The 19,884-nt window shown below is 42.6% G+C and overlaps 1 protein-coding gene and 1 long non-coding RNA gene across 2 annotated transcripts in view; one reads left to right on the plus strand and one right to left on the minus strand.

The window, feature by feature from the left end:
* The window catches only part of Tnn (tenascin N), a 67,204-nt gene extending 61,601 nt beyond the window's left edge, over positions 1–5,603 (minus strand). The window contains exon 1 of the mRNA NM_001107189.2: positions 5,505–5,603. The gene's annotated coding sequence lies outside the window, so the exon portion shown is untranslated. The remainder of the gene's footprint in view (positions 1–5,504) is intronic.
* Positions 1,015–14,003, plus strand: LOC120096295 (uncharacterized). The gene is made up of 4 exons (XR_005492571.2): positions 1,015–1,286; positions 6,282–6,409; positions 6,696–6,914; positions 12,545–14,003. It is a non-coding gene; the product is annotated as an uncharacterized LOC120096295 (long non-coding RNA).
* Positions 14,004–19,884: the final 5,881 nt, after the last annotated feature.

Here is a 19,884-nt window from a genome sequence, read left to right on the forward strand (position 1 = left end):
CAGTGATTTAATAGGAAAGCCTGGGTCTCTGCTTGAGACCTCTGTGAGAAGGTGGAATCAGGAGAGCCAGCAAAATGAGTTGGAGGGGTAGGTGCTGAATAGAAATACAGAATAGAGATTCATTCAGAAGTTTATCCCAGTGATAAAGCAACCAAACACAAATCGTCCACCTGACTCTGAAGCTGGGAGTGGAGGAGCGGCGGCGGCCACAACAACTTGCTGCTGATTACTTGACTACCAAGTGCAAGGCCACAGGTCTGGACCTGGCGAGCAATGGAACCTTCACGTCTAGGACCTGCTGTGCCCGCTCGAGCACCTACTGTGGGAAGAATGACAGTAGGTGCTCGAGCACCTACTTTGCCTCCGGGCAAAAATAGAGCCAACACAGTCAACCTCTCTGCTCACTCCTACCATCCAGCGCCACCCTCTGCGTGCTCACACCTCCTGAGCCCTAAATGGAGTGCAGATGGTTTGGGTTTTTTCTTTTCCTTTCTTTCTTTCTTTTTTTTTCCTGAAGAAGTTCCTAACAAATGAAAAAAAAAATGGGGAACTCCTGCCATAAACCACAGCAAGGCTGTCCAAAACCCTGTCTTACATTGTTTGTTTTTGAAGCATGGAATACGAGAAGGCCCAGAAGCCCCTGCAGGAGCCCTGTGTGTTGCCTGTCCTGAATTGTAACAAGATGTCCTCGCTAATCACGGCCTCTCCGATTGCACATGTTGAGCTCAGATTTTCCTGGGCAGAGTGATTGCTCGAAAGAAGACGAGCAGGGGAAATCCTCAATCTAGCGCTGTGAAGTGTGAGCGAGAAGGGAAGCTGCTGGCTCTGGCTCCAACACGTGGCAGGAGAGAGCCTCTCCTTGCTGAACAGCGTGAGGGAGGTATGACTTCATCCTCCGAATTAATATGCATGGCACACCACAGACGGTTCTCTGTGGGGCGGGAGGGGACACACCATATTTCACCAAGAAAACCAACAGATGATACATTACTGAATAAAGATGATTCTTTGTGACGTAGCTCCTGATGGAGGGGGGTGTGGGTGGAGGAATTCATGAGACAAAGGGCATTTATACACAGGCAACCATGGAAACCAGGGGTCCCCCAGGAACTACTGTCTCACTGATGCTAAGCATCATCCCAGGAGGAGCACTAAGCGGTGAGGAGGACTGAGACAGTGACAGGAGTAAATGCTGCCACTGTGGCCACCACGAGAAACACTTTGCTCGGGATTTAGTTCTCAGCATGACCTAGATGCATGGTCCCGTGGATCTACTGTATACTGAGGTACACTAGCATCACAGAACTATGCTCTTTATTATCAGTAGCTGCGCCACTCCTGTGGCTTTAATTTCTAGCCAAGTCTGTTCCCAGCCCAGAATGCCTATCAGCTCGTGGATGGCAATGGTTAGGATGACACAAGTCCCTCCTGTTTTCTTAGCCACATAGCATAGCTTTGGCCAAGTAGTTTGTGAGTTACATAATAAGGGACAATAGATTGGTGTATGATTATCAGATAGTAGGTACTGGGCCAAACAATTAAAAACCATTAGCTTGAACCCATTCACAGAAAGACATACATGGTATGCACTCATTGATAAGTGGCTATTAGCCCAAATGCTTGAATTACCCTAGATCCCTAGAACAAACGAAACTCAAGACGGATGATCAAAATGTGAATGCTTCACTCCTTCTTCAAATGAGGAAAAAGAATACCCTTGGCAGGGAAGGGAGAGGCAAAGATTAAAACAGAGACTGAAGGAACACCCATTCAGAGCCTGCCCCACATATGACCCATACATATACAGCCACCCAATTAGAGAAGATGGACGAAGCAAAGAAGTGCAGGCCTACAGGAACCGGATGTAGATCGCTCCTGAGAGACACAGCCAGAATACAGCAAATACAGAGGCGAATGCCAGCAGCAAACCACTGAACTGAGAATAGGCCCCCGTTGAAGGAATCAGAGAAAGAACTGGAAGAGCTTGAAGGGGCTCGAGACCCCAAAAGTACAACAATGTCAAGCAACCAGAGCTTCCAGGGACTAAGCCACTACCTAAAGACTATACATGGACTGACCCTGGACTCTGACCCCATAGGTAGCAATGAATATCCTAGTAAGAGCACCAGTGGAAGGGGAAGCCCTGGGTCCTGCTAAGACTGAACCCCCAGTGAACTAGACTATGGGGGGAGGGCGGCAATGGGGGGAGGGTTGGGAGGGGAACACCCATAAGGAAAGGGAGGGGGGAGGGGGATGTTTGCCCGGAAAATAACACTTGAAATGTATATAAGAAATACTCAAGTTAATAAAAAAAAAAAACCATTAGCTTGAATTAATCCTCAAAATGATGACTGTCGACCAACAATATTGTTGATCATAAGTACTCAAAATGGTAAATAATTTGGTCAGAGCATTCAACTAGTTAAGCAGCAGAGCTGGGATCACACACCAGGTCCATTCCACTCCTCACATCTGGATTCTCTGTCTTTCTGCAGTATAAAGTGTAGATGTGGAAAGAAAAACACCAAATATCCTCTCTCCTGCTATATTTCCTTCAAGAGAGAGGTTCTGAAAGGAAAGGAAAGCCAAGGCATACCAGGTATTCAACAAAACATTAATAAATCAGGAACGGAAGCCTGGACTTGCTTGGCCTTTGGCCAGGGCAAACTGATACTTGGGAAGATGAATTGTGTTTTCCTCACAGGGAGCTAAGGTCCTACCACTTCCTACCACGAGGCAGGAAACAGCAGAGAATATCAAGACCTCTACCCATTAGGGCATAGTAAGAGAGAATGTTTCTCAGTTCCCAAGGACTTCTCATTAGGCCTGTATGGCCTTTGTGTCACCTCATTCTCTTCAAAGAAAGACACACACTGACTCAGGAAAAAAATACTACTTACATCAAATAGAGTAGTTGCCAGCTTCTAGCCACTGGCTAAGAGCTTTGTACTTAAATTCAGACCTTTCCCTGTTCCTTCATGACCTCATCCTGCCTAACGGTTAACCACAAGCAAATGAGTGTACTGCTTTGGATCTTAGAAAAGCTGTATTACAGTGGATTTCCAATAGAGTCACTAAGAAGATATTCTCTCGCCCAAATAATAGGGTAGACCTTATTGAACAATGAAGAAAAATGAAGGAGTAGGTGGCTAAGGGTGTCCTGATGTCATAAATGTCATTGGCAACCTTCACTCCTTCCTTTACTCTTCTTGAACACAGTTTGCCAGCAGTCTATAGCCTGACCCCTGAGTGGTTCTGAGTCTTGTGACTAGAGTACTTGGTCTAGAAAATAAGTTCTCAGAGAGCTGAACAACTCATGGGGCATAACCCATCCTGGATGTGAGACCTCAGACCACCAATGCCCCCATTTCCCATTCTTCAGTTTGCAAGAGAATCTAGTATGTGAGGCAGCCCGGATTCTGCTAGGTCAGCCTCCAGTTAAGCCCAATGCAAACAAACATCCTCCGCTCTGACTCTGGACAGGCATTCCATACAGGATGAGAGACAGGTCAAGGATGAAGATGTGACTCTATACAATAGCACATCCCAGGCTGTGTGCTCCCGTGCTCCTGGTTCTCTGGGTCCATCTAATGAGTCCCGAGGAAGAGTTTGTAAGAGTTCTCACACCTTATGCAACAACCCCTCTGTCTACATATGTTGCCTACCCACCAAAAAAGACAATGAATGAAGCACCCAGTTCAGCCCTGGAGCTCAACCACTTTTTCAGGAGCTTCGACAGGCTCATTCTCTTTTATCGACTAAATCTTAATCTGCCTTTTGCAAAGGGTCCAGTGAATGATGACAGTAGTAGCTACCATTTTCTAAACACTCCTCATAAACCAGTCTCTATGTCAAGAGCTTTAAAAGACGTCTGTGAACAATAGGCAAAAACGATCATTTATCCCCGTGGGAATGAATTAATTTCTCACAGAAAGGTTTTTTGTTAGCCTCCATGGACCAGGCTCATTCACAATAGGAAGATAAAATAGACATGAAATCTAAATCTGGGGACCTTCTTTTACCAACCAAGTCCCCAAAGCGATTAAGTGTTAGCTGATCTACAATTATTCCTATTCTCCATAGCCATGATGGGCAACTTGCTTCGGGTGAATTCAAGTGAGGAGAGATTCACAATGAAAAGTTACAATTCCTTTCTTTAGTTTAATGTGGTTTTCCACAGACTGAAACAACTTTCGAGTTCCAGCCTTCTGTCAAGCCGTAGAGCCAATGCTAATTTCCAGGAATTTGCACTGTTCTGCCCACATTGGCTATGCTTACATTTAGATAGCAGCTGGTTGGCATCTGTGTGAGTTGTCTGTGGTGGAGCCAGGCCGAGCTGCTGACCATCAGGAACCAGACCTGCTATCACAACAGCATCAGCTTGCAGACTGGTGGTTCTGAATGCTCCAAGAGATCCTAAACATGACCTCATGTCTGCAGCCAGATCCTATGGGAGCCAGGGCTCTGGAAGGGGCAGAGTTTCCATGGGCCTGGGTATAATTTCCTCAGGCATCATCGCAGAAAGGAGCTGGTCTACCCTACACATCAAACCACAGCACGGCACCAGAATGAAAGCCAGAAGCCACAAGATGGGATGGAAATCATCTGCCCTAGTTTCCTTGCTTTGGGAATCAACGTGCATGGAGACATTAAAAGAATTCAGAATAGCATAAAAGTGAAGCCCCTTTTTCTCCTTTGTTTCTGAGGGAACGGTCCCTGCTGTTGATGCTGGCTACCTCCTCTTGACACCGTCACCCTGAGTCTGCAACAGGGCAGAGCTGTGGCTCACCTGCGCAGATGTGGATAATCCATTATGTTTATGTTGAAGTTATGATTCTGTCAATGCTTACATAAGCTAATCTGGTCCTAAGGGATGAAACCCTGTCTCCCTCCTCCCTCTTCACCCAGCCCTCTCCCACCCTACAAAATTATAAATAGTCATATCTTCAAAAACCAGTCTCCCACATCACTCTTGAAGTGATTGAAAATGAGAAGTGGGGGGAAAGAAAGTCTCCTCTTACAGTAACGATTAATACACATACAGTCCAATGAACCCCTCCGGCGAGTCTGCAAGCATCATCTTCAAAAAAAAAATCTCAAAGACAGAAAGGTTAGATATAGTTTACTAAACACCTCCAAAATGAAAGCTCTGTTTTAAGAGAACTAGCTATCACGCATAAGAAATTACACCGAGAGAAGAGGTCTTTGTAAGAAGGAGCACAAATGGAATTAAAGAAAGCACTTCCTCTAAAAGGCACTGCTTCATGTAGAACCTGGTGCCCTGCACACTGTGCTTGGCAGGTAAAGGGATGGTGCCTCCTGGCTTGGGAAGGCAGAGTCTAAGACCAGATGAGGACATGGTTCACAGGACCTGGGAGACAGTTTGAACTTCATCTGTATTACCTTGCCTAGATTTCCAACAGTGCACTTCAGCCTACAATCTTCCCCACAGTGGCCATCTCCCTCCCAATCAGTGATAAAGCCTTAGGAGCTGGCACTCTTACCTGGGAGGCTGTCGAGAACCACTCCCAACCCTCCTGCCTCCGGTGAGCTGGTCCTGGTACTGTAGACTTCAATGCTGGTCTGTCCCTCACTTTCTTCTCCCTCTTCTTCCCTCCCTGGGTTTAAATCAAGGCTATGGCAGAGGAGGAGCCAATCAATGGGACTCCGGGATTTTCCTCCTTTCCTGGACTCTGTTGAAGATTGAGCAACTCATTCTCTCATTCTAACTAGGAGAAGGAAAAAAATATACATTCCCCTTTCCTTCTTACTTTGATTACACAGCAGCTAAAAATACCAGGGGCTGTTTCCATTTAAGTAAATGCAGGACAAGGAAATTAAAACGTTTGCGTGTCTCCTGGCCAGGAGCTGAGTCTAGGGTTTGAAAGTATATTTATTAAGTCTCTTTTCCGTGTTTCAGACATTCTGGAACTTGCTGCCTATTGCTCTTAAAATAAGAAAGAAGTCAGCAGAGGCTCCCAAGGGAATTCCTGCTTTTACCCACCCCCTACCTCCTTCTCCATCACCTCACACCTGTGAGAAGCAGGGCTCTGAAGAGGGTTGAGGACACGAAGAGCAACCTAGTGCTATGTGGCCCACTCTGCCATACAGCTCCCCAGTCCCTCCCACACACTGGCTACACAGGAACTCTAACCAGGGAAGGCAAGCGCTGAGCGCCCTTCTGAGCCACAGTTTTCTCTTGCCATCAGACACTCAGAATTCCATCCTTCCCATGGTGCTCCAGTAGGTCACAGGCTAACCTGCTTCATCCTCCCTGCCAGATCTCTCCTGCCCTGCCCAAGGACCCACAACACAACGGAGAACCCAGGCTTTTCAGTGTTTGACTCTGCCATCACAGAATGCTGAAGGATGAGGACAAAAGAAGGTTCACAAAGTTACCTTCAGTTTTGTAAGTGAACTGGGCCCATTCCGCTCATCCGTCAGGGCTCTATACTAAAACCAGGAGTGTTTCAAAAGAGAACGGGCTGATGCAAAAGTCAGTCCTGATGCTTAATCTCGACGGGGTTTAGAAGAGCTTGGAGATGAGCTGCTGCGTGTATCTGTGAGAATATTTCCAGAGAGGCTTAACCGAAAAGGAAAGACCCATCCTGAATGTGAGCGTTTCCGTCCCATGGCCTTGGGTCCCAGATCGAATGAGCAACAGGAGCATTTGTCTCTCTGTTTCCTGATCACAGATCGCACATGACCGCTCCACACGCTCCTGCTGCCGTGTCTCTCCTGCCATGCTGGGCTGTACTGCTGTGAGCCGAAACAAACCCATCCTCCTCTCAGTTCCATTTCTCAGGCACTCTGTCATAGCAACGAGAAAATGATGCAACAGTTAAGGATGAAGATGAGAAGGGAAGCCTCAATCCTACCGAATACCTCAAATGGGATTCAGCGCCAGTGAGGAGGTAAAGAAGCTGGGTAGTCAAGAGGCGTGGGCAAGGTGGTTGGTTCCAGGTCAGAAAAAGTGAGGTAGTCAGGGGTCAACAAATGCATAACCAAACATCCTTGCTCTTCACGAGACACATGTTCAGAAAAATGATGTTGTAAGCTAGAGCGAAAAGCAGACATCAAAGGGTCTTATACTTTGCACATGACCACAGGGAGGGATCACTAGTTTCTACTGATTTGAGCTAGCAAAAGTGACCTCCAAAATCTAAAAAAAAAAAAGTCGGCAAGTTTTCCCTTTTGACTCACACAGCACAGGTCAAGCTGCTGGATATTAATAATATATCCTTTAGCTACATGATCTCTAAAATTGGTCATAAAAGTGTGTAGCTAGACGTGAGTGGAGTGTGTTAAGTCTATAGGGGTCACTCGGGATTCCCCCTGGGTTTCAGTTTAGAGGTGAGCCCAGGGCCAGAGTCTGAAGCTTGTGTCCACAACTGGCAGATGATGTCTGGCTTAACCTCATCATGCCTTAGTTTACTCTGAAATAGTAACATTGAACGCATTTGTAGATTGAACAAAATGAAACACAGTAAGTCCAAAGGACAAGATGAGGATCCCTCCCCTATCAGCTGCTGTTGTTACTGTGATTATCCACTTTGATTCTTGTCTACCCCACTAAATACTCTTTGAGGGTCTCTGTCTCAGTCCAGATGTTCCCTACTCTTCTGTACTGACAACTACACCAGTTCTCTTATCTGGCCCAAGAATTAGAACCAGGTATTCGCAAAAATGACCAGTGTGGTGAAATTGCAAATAGCCAGGAAGTTCTCCAAACATCTTTCTTCTCCCTTGGATCTTCTTTTCTGCTTCTAATGTTCTTTATATTTTTTAAAGTGTTTTTGTTTGGTTTTTTAGTTGGTTGGTTGGGTTTTTTGTTTGTTTATTTGTTTTGTTTTGTTTTGTTTTGTAGGGCGTTTTAGGGGGTGTTGGTTTTGGTTTTTGGATTGGGGTTTTTGGATATTTTTTGTCCTAAGATCCAATCCAGGATAATTCACGGCATTCATCCTTCTGCAACCTAGAGTAGTTCTTCTTCTTCTTCTGTCTTTGTCTACTACAGCCTTAGTAGCTGTAATAGTGGAGCTGTGAGAGTGGAGGTCAGTTACTCTGCAGAACATTCTCAGTTTACTTTTATCTAATGTTTCTCCATGCCTAGAGTTAGGCTGTGGTTTGAGCAGTGTGCTGGGAGTTCTCACCAGAGGGCACTGATATCAAGCTACCCTGCTTTTGGCAGTGTCACCTTGGGTCACTTACTTCAGGTGATCTCCACTAAGCTTCACCAAGGTGAATGTTTGTCCCTTTGTAATTATATATTTTGAAACCTTTAAATAACCTATGTCTTCTACTTTCACACATAGCTTTTGCTAATGATTGCTGATTCCCACCTGAAGCAGTTGCCATGTTGACAGTTGATGCAGATCCCTCTGACTGAGTTATTAAGTGGGATGATGTCATCAGAACAACCTTTAATATGATTGATCATGGTGGTGTATATCTTTAATCCCAGCACTCAGGAGGCAGAGGCAGGCAGATCTCTGTGAGCTCAAGGCCAGCCTGGTCTACAGAGCAAGTTCCAGAACAAAAGCCAAGATTACACTGAGAAACCATGTCTTGAAAAAAAATCAACAAGCAAACATAAAAAGTCAAATTACTTTTAGAACAAGAATGCTCATTCAGTATTAGATCACTTATATTTTATGTAAGTTTCTCTCCATTGTCCCAAACTTTGTTTTCTACACACGCCAACACTTTTCAACTATTTCGAGGAACAGAAATAAACCAAAGACAGGAACTGGGTTACATCATGGTCAGCACTGCCTAAAGGGCAGGAGATGACAAAATGATTAAGACACTGACAGAATTCAGAGTCCATTTGCCTGCCCAGGACAGAAGTCACAGAAGTTGGTGACAGAGGTAAAGACAGAGGATTCTTTGATTTCTCAAAGGCTGCAAGACAGAGGTTGGGGCTGATTTTATTTAACCCTGACTGCCCTTTACATTGTAGGATTCATTCTCAGAACGAATCCATTTATACACCTTTTGTGCCCACAGGCTCTTAAATGAGTCTGTCCATACAGAGGTTTCTTCACTTCAGTATGAGTCCTAGAGAAAGAAGTACCTGTTTTCCTTCACTACTTTAGCATTTATTTAAAGTATGTATTAAGTTACCTATAATCCCATCTTGTCAGATTTGTTCCTCAAGATACCCAAGGACAAAGCAAATTACTCAGACAAGTTTAACCAAAGCCATGGTGGTAGACACTATTAGCTGATTTCCCCAATAGCCTTGCTTCTCCTATTACCGGAGAGAATCTCATTTTAAAAAAGAAAAGAAAAGGTCTGGAATTTTCACTATGTAACCCAGACTACCCTTGAACTTGTGGCAATCCTATTCCCTCAGTCTCCCAAAATGTTGGGATTATAGGAAAGAACTAGCACTCCTACCTAAAAACCCCAACTATATCTCAGGATCTACTTGTGTCCTCTTAATCTGCTACAGAGAAGTCTGGGCCCATTCTCCAGAAAATAGGTTTTATCTTTTGCTGCTGGTGGTGGTCCTGCTCCTCCTCCTCCTCCTCACCAACCTCATGTTCCCTCTTTTTCTCCTTCTCCTTCTGCTCTCCTTCTTCTCCTCCTGCTCCTACCTCTCCTCCTCCTTCTCCTCTTCTCCTTCTGCTTCCCCTCCTTTTCCCCTTCCCTTTCTTCTTCTCCTTTTTCTTGAGACATTTATTTTGGCTCACCAATTTAAATGCTTCAGTCCATAATAGCAAGGCATGGCAGAGTTTGGGCTATTGGGAGCATATGGCTTGGACTCTTATATATTGTCAGACCCAAAGCATAGACAGAACAGGAAGCTGGTCTGTGCTATAAAATTCCAAGGCCTTCACCTGGAGTATCCATTCCTCAAGGTTCCATATCTTCCCAATTCAGTATCAACAACTATGACCCAGTGGTTGAGCATATAAGTCTATGAGATACATTTTGTATTCAAACCATCTCTGGCCTTTATAGACTCAGAGTCATCTCATAATACAAAATGCATTCAGTCTGATTCCAAAAGTTCCCATAGTCTTACCATTTTCAACATTGCTAAATGTCCAAAGTTTCTTCTAAGACTAAAGGCAATATTTTTACCTACAAGCCTCTGTAAAAACAAAATAATAATAATAGTAATAATAAAAGGAGAAAGAGAAGGAGAAAGAGGAGGAGGAGGAAGAGGAGAAAGAAGAAGAAGAAGAAGAAGAAGAAGAAGAAGAAGAAGAAGAAGAAGAAGAAGAAGAAGAAGAAGAAGAATTTACATGGTTCCAACTTACAGTGGTTCAGAGTAAGCATTGCCATCCCAAAAGATAGTAACAGAAAAATAACAAGGAAAGATCAGGCTGAAACACAGAAGGCCAACACCACTATACCCACCAACTCCATATCCAGGATCTGGTACTTATGGTGACATCAACTGTGCCTCTTCTCTCCAATCTGTTTCTTCATTTGGTGCTTCCTGTTTTCCTTGTAAGAGTACCCGTATTTATAGCATCATCAATATTCTGAGGTCTTCAATACAACGTAGACCTTGTCTTCAAAACATCACATATGGCCTTACTCAGGGGTTCCATTTGAGGACTCTAACCCTGAGCCATACTGCCTACTCTAGGCAGTTTTTTGAAACCTTGGTGCAAGCCTCTGAGACCCCATAACACCTCCATTTTTACATGCCTGTAAAACCAATCCTGCATGAATGACTCCAGGTTATATAGCCACCTTGGACCAAGGTACTTTGTATGCCTTTGACCAGCATGGCACCTCGAAGGCCATGTTGGGGCCTTCCTTCAAATGAACTTGCATCAGGATAATTCTAAACCCTTTCAATGGGTGGTGTCTTGCCTTCAAGGCACCTTTTTTATTTTCCCGGGCAAAGTCCAAAGTTCTCCTAGCATGAATCTCTTCAACAATTATAGACACTTGTCCAAATAAATGCTATTCACAACTTAAACCGACTTTGGACTTTTTTCCTTGCTAAGCTGCATATTTTGCATACTTTTCTGTTGCATTTTCTATTCTTTCTCCATCTCACTGTAAATTATGGCAAACAGAGCAAGCAACAACCACTCCGTGGCCTGGGTGTTAGATTGTCTTAAAGTTCCTCTCACCAAACAACTTAGTCCATTAGCTTTTAATTTAGTCTCCATCATGTGTTCAGAACACAAAGCATAGCCAAATTCTTTGCCAACTATAACACAAATGGTCTACAGTACAGTTCCCAGTGCATTCTTGCTATTCTCTGAAACCACATGAACACAGTCTTTAGTATTTGCATTTCTATTGGCATTCTGGTCTTTCAGACTTCCGTGATTGGCTCCATTGAGTTCAGCTTATTGCATCCCAGAATTTCTCAAGCCCACAGCCCCAAACTCTTTTTAACATTCCTTTCATGAAACAGTTCAGAATACCTATGAATCACATGCTAAATGTTTGTCACATAAATATCTCCATTCCTCAGCACCAGTTTTCTACATTAGTATTAGTTCTCTTTGCTGTGGTTAAAGACCTGACAAGATGACTGTGAGGAAGAGAAATTTATTTGGCTCATGGTTTGATACAGTAGGGTTCAGCACTATGGGGAAGGAGAACGTCAGAGTTCCTGACAATGGGTACATGTGGCTGTCGTTCTTCCTATCTTGATACAGGCAGAAACAGAATAGGAAATTGTTTTTTACTCCTCCAAGCTAACCAGGATAATTCCATAGCAGTTTCTAGCAACCAGTTCAGTCAAGAACATGAAATGCATTCAGAGTAAACTACATATTAAGGAGAATATATTGGCAAGGTTTCAATGAAAATTACACACACACACACACACACACACACACACACACACACACACACACTCCCACCTGTATAGAATGCCTAAAGTTGTGGCATATATAACATCTTATAACTGACCAGAAAGAGAACTGGCCCAAAGGAGGAAACAACTTCAAGGGAGACAGAACAGAAAATGAAAGGAACTCTCAGAATCACAGCTGCAGTTGTGAAGTAAAGGAAGGAGAACCAGGAGTTCAAGGACAGCCTTTACTCGTGAGACCCTGTTAAAGAGAGGAGAGAAAGGGGGAGAGAGGAGGTAGGAAGAGAATAAATGGCAGGGATCTGGGTTTTAATGATGTTGCCCAGCTACTAAATGAATGACTTGTGGTGCTTTTCTATATCAGAATTTTCTGAATTTAGGATTTTGTTTCTTAGAGCCACAACTATTCTAAAAATTAGGGAAAAAACACATTTCTTAGTAGCAACTGGGTTTGTTGATGTGCTGCAAAGAGCAGCAACTTCAGGAGGCGATGGAGTCACTCTAGTAGCAGTCCGTAACTTAGACACAGGAAAATCCTGTCCCAAATTTATTCTTATAGGTCCACGGTCTTCTCTGCAATTCAGTTCAAAGCGGCTGAAAATGGACTCCACAGTTCCTCCTAACACAGACTGAGTCTATTTACCCACTGCTTGAACCATAATTATTAGCTCTGTTGTCGTCTCTTTCCCAATAGACTGAAGCTAAGGCTAGATACTATAACTCTAAGATTCGTGCTTCTTGGTCCTGTAGGTTCAGCTGTTCCCTGAGGATTACAGTGGCTCTGGAGGATGAAAGGAAAAAAGAGATGGCACTCCTGACCATCCCAACTGAAACACCAGACATTTGAGGAAGCTCAGCCTGGACAATCCCAGCTCAACTTAATCCAACTACCAAACATAGAACAGTGAAAAAACCAATGATTGTTTGAAATTTCTACATTTTAGAGATGTAACAATGGAAAAATGACATCAGAACTAATACCGAGAGCTAGGTTTGTGGGCCCATATTAGAAACGCCAGCAATTAGAAGGCAGAAGTAAGGGGATTTCACAATGGTGGGCTACATGGTGTCCTGTCTCAAACAATAACAATACAATACAAAACTACAAACAACACAACAACAACAACAACAACACAAAACTACTACTGTTACTACAATCCGCACAGCTAGGTGATGACTTTAATATGAAATGAATTTCAACTCTTCATTTTGTCTAGCAGTACTAAAAAACAGCTCATTCTAGAGGAACCTGGAAAAACGTCTCTGGTTCAGATGACTAGACCAACATGTTATTATATCATCTTCTTTTATTTGAGAAATATGTAAAAGAAAGCATTCCAGTTATAGTCATCTCCCCACTGTATTTGTCCTTAGAAATCACCATAAACACAGTAGATGGTGCACTGGCTCTGAGAGAGACTAAATCAACTATGTCTCACTTGGAGAGCTGAGGTGGTCTGCCTGAGATGGCTGCTATGCTCACCTGGAATGCCTTTAACTAGTGTGCTACCAAACCCAACAGAGCCCAAGCCAAACCTGAACAGACTTTATTGTCAAGATTTCTTGGCAGACACTCTCTCTCCCGTTCTGTAAATTATGCTTATTCTGTTCCTACAAGATTGTCTTTTTCTCCCTTGTTTCCTACCTAGTAAACCCTAAATTTGAGCTCCTAACAGTGCTTCCCAGGATGGACAATCTTTGACTTGAAATGTGCAATTGCCTGTAAGAATGTGGAATTCGACAAAGTGGAAGGTTTTTTTATTCTTTTCAAGGCAATGGAAGATCTTGATTCTTTTCCCATCAATATTTTCTCCTCCAAGGTCAATATATTTTGATAGCCACCTCACTGGAAGTCAATATCTTCTTTTTAATCTCTTTTGGCAATAATGCTTGCTACAATCCGGTTGCCTGAGGCATGTGAGGCCAGAAAGCTGGATTTACAGCTAGGGGTCTGGAACCCAGTGGGGATGACAGCTTTGTTCAGAAGCTCTTTGTGTATCACTCAGGCAGTGGTTGCTATTTTCTAAATATTATTATTCCATTATAAATGCAATTTACTGCTATAGTCTAAATAGGAAATGCAGAAAATAGAAAGAAAATTAATACTTTCTATAATTCTCAACATCAGAGATAATTACTAATGTTTTTCCTGCAAATGAATACACACAGAGAGAATTATACACATCTATGTCCAATAAAGACTAGGAAAATCAACACTGCAATATATGAATTTTTTTGCTTCCTTTTACTCTTTATATAGCAGTTTTATCTTCTGTTTTCTTACCTACATTTTCAAGACTTGCTTTCTAATGTTGTCCAGCACTCTCAAGTGCATATCTAATACATTAGCGGAAATGGATGACCACCAAGAACCACAGAAATGTGAGTGGGTGTGGAAATGCTGTGTATTAGCCAGAGAAATTATCACAGAACTGTTTATCTGTCAGGATTCATCAAAATGTGTACTTGAAGAGCTAGAGAGATGGCTCCATGGAGAGGAAGAATTGCTGCTCTTCCAGAGGAGCACAGGTTCAATCCCTGCCTTGACACTGTGTGGTTCACAATCACCTGTAACTCCAGCTTTAGGGGGTCTTATACCTTCTCTGGCCCCTGGTTTCTGTGGGTACATGCACGCATGCACGCGTGCAAACACACACACACATACACACACAGCAGGCACACAAAACACATGAATGAAAATAAGTATTTTTTAAATGAATACTTTAAACAGATAGAATTTAACACATACAAATTATCACATGACTTAAGAACAGACGAGTTCATTAAAGGTTCCCCATACAATTTGCCCCAGAGTTGTCTATACTCTGGGCTGCTCTGTAATTATCTAAGTCTTGTCAACACACAGGAATGACTATAAGGAGTGTGTGTGTGTGTGTGTGTGTGTGTGTGTGTATGTGTGTGTTCATTCATTCATGTATGTATGTATGTATGTATGTATGTATGTATGTATGTATGTGGAAGCCAGAAGTCCTCATTCCTCAAGAGCCAACCACCTTGTTTTTTGAGACAAGGTTTCTCAATAGGTCCCACCTCTTTGGCCAGGCTGGCTGGCCAGCAAGCTTCATGAATCATTCTGTCTCCACTTCCCTTACACTAAGATTACAAGCACGTGCACGGCAAGCACTTTACAACTGAGCTTTCTCCCCAGCCCTCTCACCGGGAGATTTTAACCAAGTTAGACAGCAATATTGTGGGTAGCAAACCAGAGACTAATCTAGTTGGGCATGGATGGAAGCCAGGCACGATGCTCTGTAAGAGCTCCCTTTGTGGTTCTAAAATATATCATTTGGGTTGAAATTCACTAGACCCGGTTAAGTCATAAGACGAAGAGTCAGGAAGGGATAAACTAAAATGAGTAAGATTCACAATCACAAATAGTTTTATAAATTTTACAAAACAAAATGTTTGCTATCCCATTGACATTTTTGTCCTGTTTCCCCCAAAGCCATGCGACAGTCACGTAAATGATTTTACTGGGGTACAATCCATACACTATCACATTTACCCTTGAAGGTGTGCTGAGGCAATGTGCCCTCATCGAGCTGCACGGTCATTACTATTCGCTAATCTGAGGACACGCCAGGACCCCAGAAGAAACCCCAAACATATTAGCCATTGTGTCTCATTCTCATTGCCTACCACAACTGTTAGTCTGTATTATCTATAGATTTGGTTATTCTGGATGCTTCATATAAATGAACCATGAAGTACGTGTTCTTTTATGTCTAGATTCTTTAATTTAGCGGAGTGGCCAAGTTTTGTTCTTGTAGTATATACAGAGATTTCAAACCTTGTTATGGTTGAATATATTATATTATGTTATTTACCATATTACATACTGTATATTATATTACATACCACCACAGTTTGTTTGCCCATTATTTAGTTAATGCATACTTGGGCCATTACAAATAACGTAAGTGAACATTTGTGTATAAAGTTCTGTGGGGGTATGTACTTTGTCTATTTTGGTTTTTTTACATTGGAATAAAATTGTTCCTGGCTGTATATTAATTCTATGTCTTCAAAAACAGCTGCCCCATTTAATAATTCAACTAGCAACACGCCAACATTCCAATTATTACAAAACCCACCAGTGTTTGCTATCTTCTGTCTTTTTCATTGTTATTTTAGACACTCGAGTGGATGTGAAGTGGAATCCTGTAGTTTTGATTTTCGTTGCGTAATGATTAGTAATACTGAACAATACTTGTGCAACTGGATGTTAACGTATGTTCTTTAGAAAGGATTTATGTTTTAAATCCTTTGCCCATTTTAAATTTGTATCTTCATTGATGAATTACAAAAGTTCTTTAAATATTCTGGGGTTTTGTTTTGGTCTTTTGTTTTCACGGTTTTGCTACATAGCCCAGGTTGACCTTGAACTCAGTACATTCCTGCCTCAGCCTTTCAAGAGTTGGGTCCTACCATGCCTGGCTTCTGAACTCTGAATAGAAAACTAACTTACAAATGCCCACTCTCATTTACTGGGTTATCTTTTTACTTCCTTGATAACATCCTTTGGGGCACAAAGATTTTTTTTTATTTTGTAAGGTCTAATTTATTTATTTTTAGTGACTTTAATTCTTTTGCTAGATAGTGTTGTCATGGTTACCTGAAACATGGCTGCCATCTTCCAGCTTTAGGAGGTCTTGGCAGAAATATGGGAGAACCTGAACTCTTTATGGCATTCTTGATCCCCTGAGTTGATCAATCTTGACGTTTTCCTACCTTGAGGTTTCTCATTATCTATGGTCATTTCTGTCTTTGCTTCACAAGAGGATTGAGCCAGGGCGTTGGTTAGCTGTCCCTGGGTCACTTTAACCAGCAAAGCTCTTCAAATTAGAAGCTTCCAGGAGCCTTGCAAAAATACCTGTCCTCTGGGCAAGTCATGATTTGTAAAGAGCTGTGTATGAGGCAGAGTTTGTGACCAGTTCTGGTCATTGCTAACTTCAGGAAGGATAATAAACCTCTACTTCTTTTCTAAACAAAAATAGAGTTTAGGTATCCTCTAAAAATGCTTGTCTGTGAAGGAAGTGCTTTGATGTTCTAAGTAGTTCAAGGAAATCTCAACACTTTGAGGGGGAGTGGGAGGAGTCTCTTCTGCCCTGGTGGCCTTCCTCTCTGAGGCTGAGACATTGGGCTCACCCTTCTGCTAGAAAGGAACTATGAAGTAGCGTATCAAAGCCAGCCTGGCTGGGCTTTCAAAAAGCCACAGTCAGAGATGTCACATAAAAATCAGGCCACTAAGGGAGCATTTACAGTGTGGAATTCAGTAAAGAGCCCTTGTCCTTTGCCATGCTGTCTGTTTATCATTATTTGACTACCACTGGAAATCCCCTCTAAGTTGGTTCTAGAGATAAAAAGAACTTTTATACCAAAGTATAGCAATACCTATCGAACTTCAAGGATGTAAATTAAAAAGATGGGAGACTCCACTATCCTTCCCTTAGGATGACTAACAGCTGGAACAATAGGAAAATTCCATCATTTTTCTTATCCACTAAGTCCCGGGCTCCCATCTCTAATGTTCCTCCCAAGGCCATGCTGTTCATGCTTTTGAAAAAGACAACCTTAATTCTCCCTAATAGCCAGTGTTTGTCATTTTGTTCTGTACAGCGAGGCCACACTATAGCAACTGTTCCATTCCATATAAGGGCAAAGCCATGGTAATGACATGGTTTTCCTGTGGATCTGCTGAGGTCACCCATCTGAGGCCATCTGTGGTACAGGAGCAGTTCCATGTGTGACTGAGGGACAGGAGCCCAATAGGTACCTCTGCAGACTGACACACTGCCACCCTTGCCTTTTCCCATCAGGCTCTAGCTCCAGCTTGTCCCATATCCATCCTTGCTTTCAGATATCAAAACTCTTACTATATAAATTTGTAAAGTGTCAAAAAGTAGACAATATTCATTGTCAACATGTTGAGATATTCCCTTTAAAAAATGTGGAATATCTCAAACCTGTGGAACAGCATAGAGAAGACGCTAATGTCCCCGCCTAGCTAAGTACAAACGCTATTAAAGTCTCTACATACACTGTCTTATCCATCCTTCCCTGTGAGAGAAGCATTGTGAGCTCGTCTTTATTGCTCGTCCCATAAAGAATGTACCGTGCAAGGACAAGGACTTTGGTTCAATCCCCAGAACCCATGTGGGAAAAGAAAAGTCCAGTTTGGTGCCACCTGCTTGTAATCCCAGTGTTGAAGAAGCAAAGACAGAAGAGCCCTGGGATTGGCCGGCTAGCCAGCCAATGAACTCAGGGAATTCTAGGCCAGTGAGAGATCCTGTGGTTAGTTGGTTTGTTTGCTTGCTTTTTTTTTTTTTTTAAAGATTTATTTTACGTATGTGAGTACACTGTAGCTGTCTTCAGACACACCTGAAGAGACCATCAGATCTCATTACAGATGGTTGTGAGCCACCATGTGGTTGCTGGGAATTGAACTCAGGACCTCTGGAAGAGCAGTCAGTGCTCTTAACCACTGAGCCACCTCTCCAGCCCTGTTTGCTTGCTTTTCAATGAGTGGGACAGCAGCTGCGGAATGACACCTGAAGTTAACCCCAGGCCTCCACACACTTGCACAAGTGCACATTGGAACATTCCGATAAACAGTGTTTTGAATGGGATTACTGTTCCAGTGCATCTCTCTTACGGTCCCCCGCCCCACTACAGGGTCTCACTTCATAGCCCAAGATGGCATAGAATTCATTGTGTGTCCCAGGCTGGCCTTGAACTCAAGACAACTTCCCACCTTAGCCTCAAGCATGCTAGGATTACAGACTGGAGCCGCCGTGCCTGGCTTTCTTTATATTTTTATTTCATGAATATATGAAGCTTAAATACAACCTCTTTTCTGACGCACATTTTGTTTTCATATACTCCGACATTTTAATTTTGAAAATAACAAGTTTGAAATGATTTTTCTCATCGCATCGAACTGGTATTTAAACCCGTATATCCAGTGCTAGCAAACTAATGACTATCTTAAGGTGGTTTTTGTGGCATCTCACACTGATTTGTTTGCACAGAGCGTAATATATTCTCACGCTGCTGGCTTTTTCTCCTTATTTGCACTTCTCTGTCCCTTTCTGTCTGGTATTTTATTATGCAGATGTTTTTCATTTTAATTTGCTCAACTTTATCATCATTTCCCTTTATGGTTTGTTCTGTTTGAGGCTTATTTAAGAAGCATTTTCCTATCCTTAGGTCATGAAGATAGTCAGCTTATATTGTTCTACAGAGGTTCTTAAATTGCATTTTAGCACACGTAGGTCTATTATAAGTCTGAAATGTATTTTTGCCCAAGGTTAAAAAAAAGTAGCCAGTACTTTGTCCAAATGGATATCTAGAGACCATAAATGATGCTAAAAGAACTGGACATCTGTAAAGAAAAATATGTATTTGCTCCTCTGGTATTTCACATCCCCTTTCCTTTTCCAGGGCTCCACGCATGCACAGCTCAGCCTCTCTCTACTCTGATCTATTGGTCTATTTGGTTAACATCCAACAATACCTAAATTATCCTGTCCCGAATTAAATCTATATGTTAATTAGGTCTGTCCTACCATCTCAATCTCCAGGTTGCCAAATTCTATGAAAAGCCTTACTGGGCCCGTTGGAAGTAGTTCTCCCTCTGTGGTTCAACTCAGAAAATGTCGAGGGCTGCATAGTGCTCCCCACATCTATATGTTGAAGTCCAACTCTAAGTAGCACAGAATGTCACTATATTTGGAGATAAGATCTTCAAAGCGATAACTAATTTGACTAGGTCTTTGGGGTACGTTCTAATCAAACATAACCGGTGTCCTTATGAGAAAAGGAAAGTAAGGTAAATGTAAGCATAGGGAAGGCAGTACAATCGCAGCAAGAAGGCAGTCAGCCATCGGCAAACTACAGAAAGAGCCTCAGAGGAAATTGACCTGGATCTTTACCCTGAACCCTGTAAATCTGTGACAAAACAAACTCCTATCGTGAAAGCTTTTTGGCCTGTGGTGCAGCCTGAGTATCCCTCGCCTGAAATGCCTGGAATAGGGGTGCTTCAGAATTGCCTTTAAATTCAGAATGTT

This window comes from Rattus norvegicus, chromosome 13 (genome assembly GCF_036323735.1).
Source record: "Rattus norvegicus strain BN/NHsdMcwi chromosome 13, GRCr8, whole genome shotgun sequence".
NCBI classification, from domain to species: domain Eukaryota; kingdom Metazoa; phylum Chordata; class Mammalia; order Rodentia; family Muridae; genus Rattus; species Rattus norvegicus.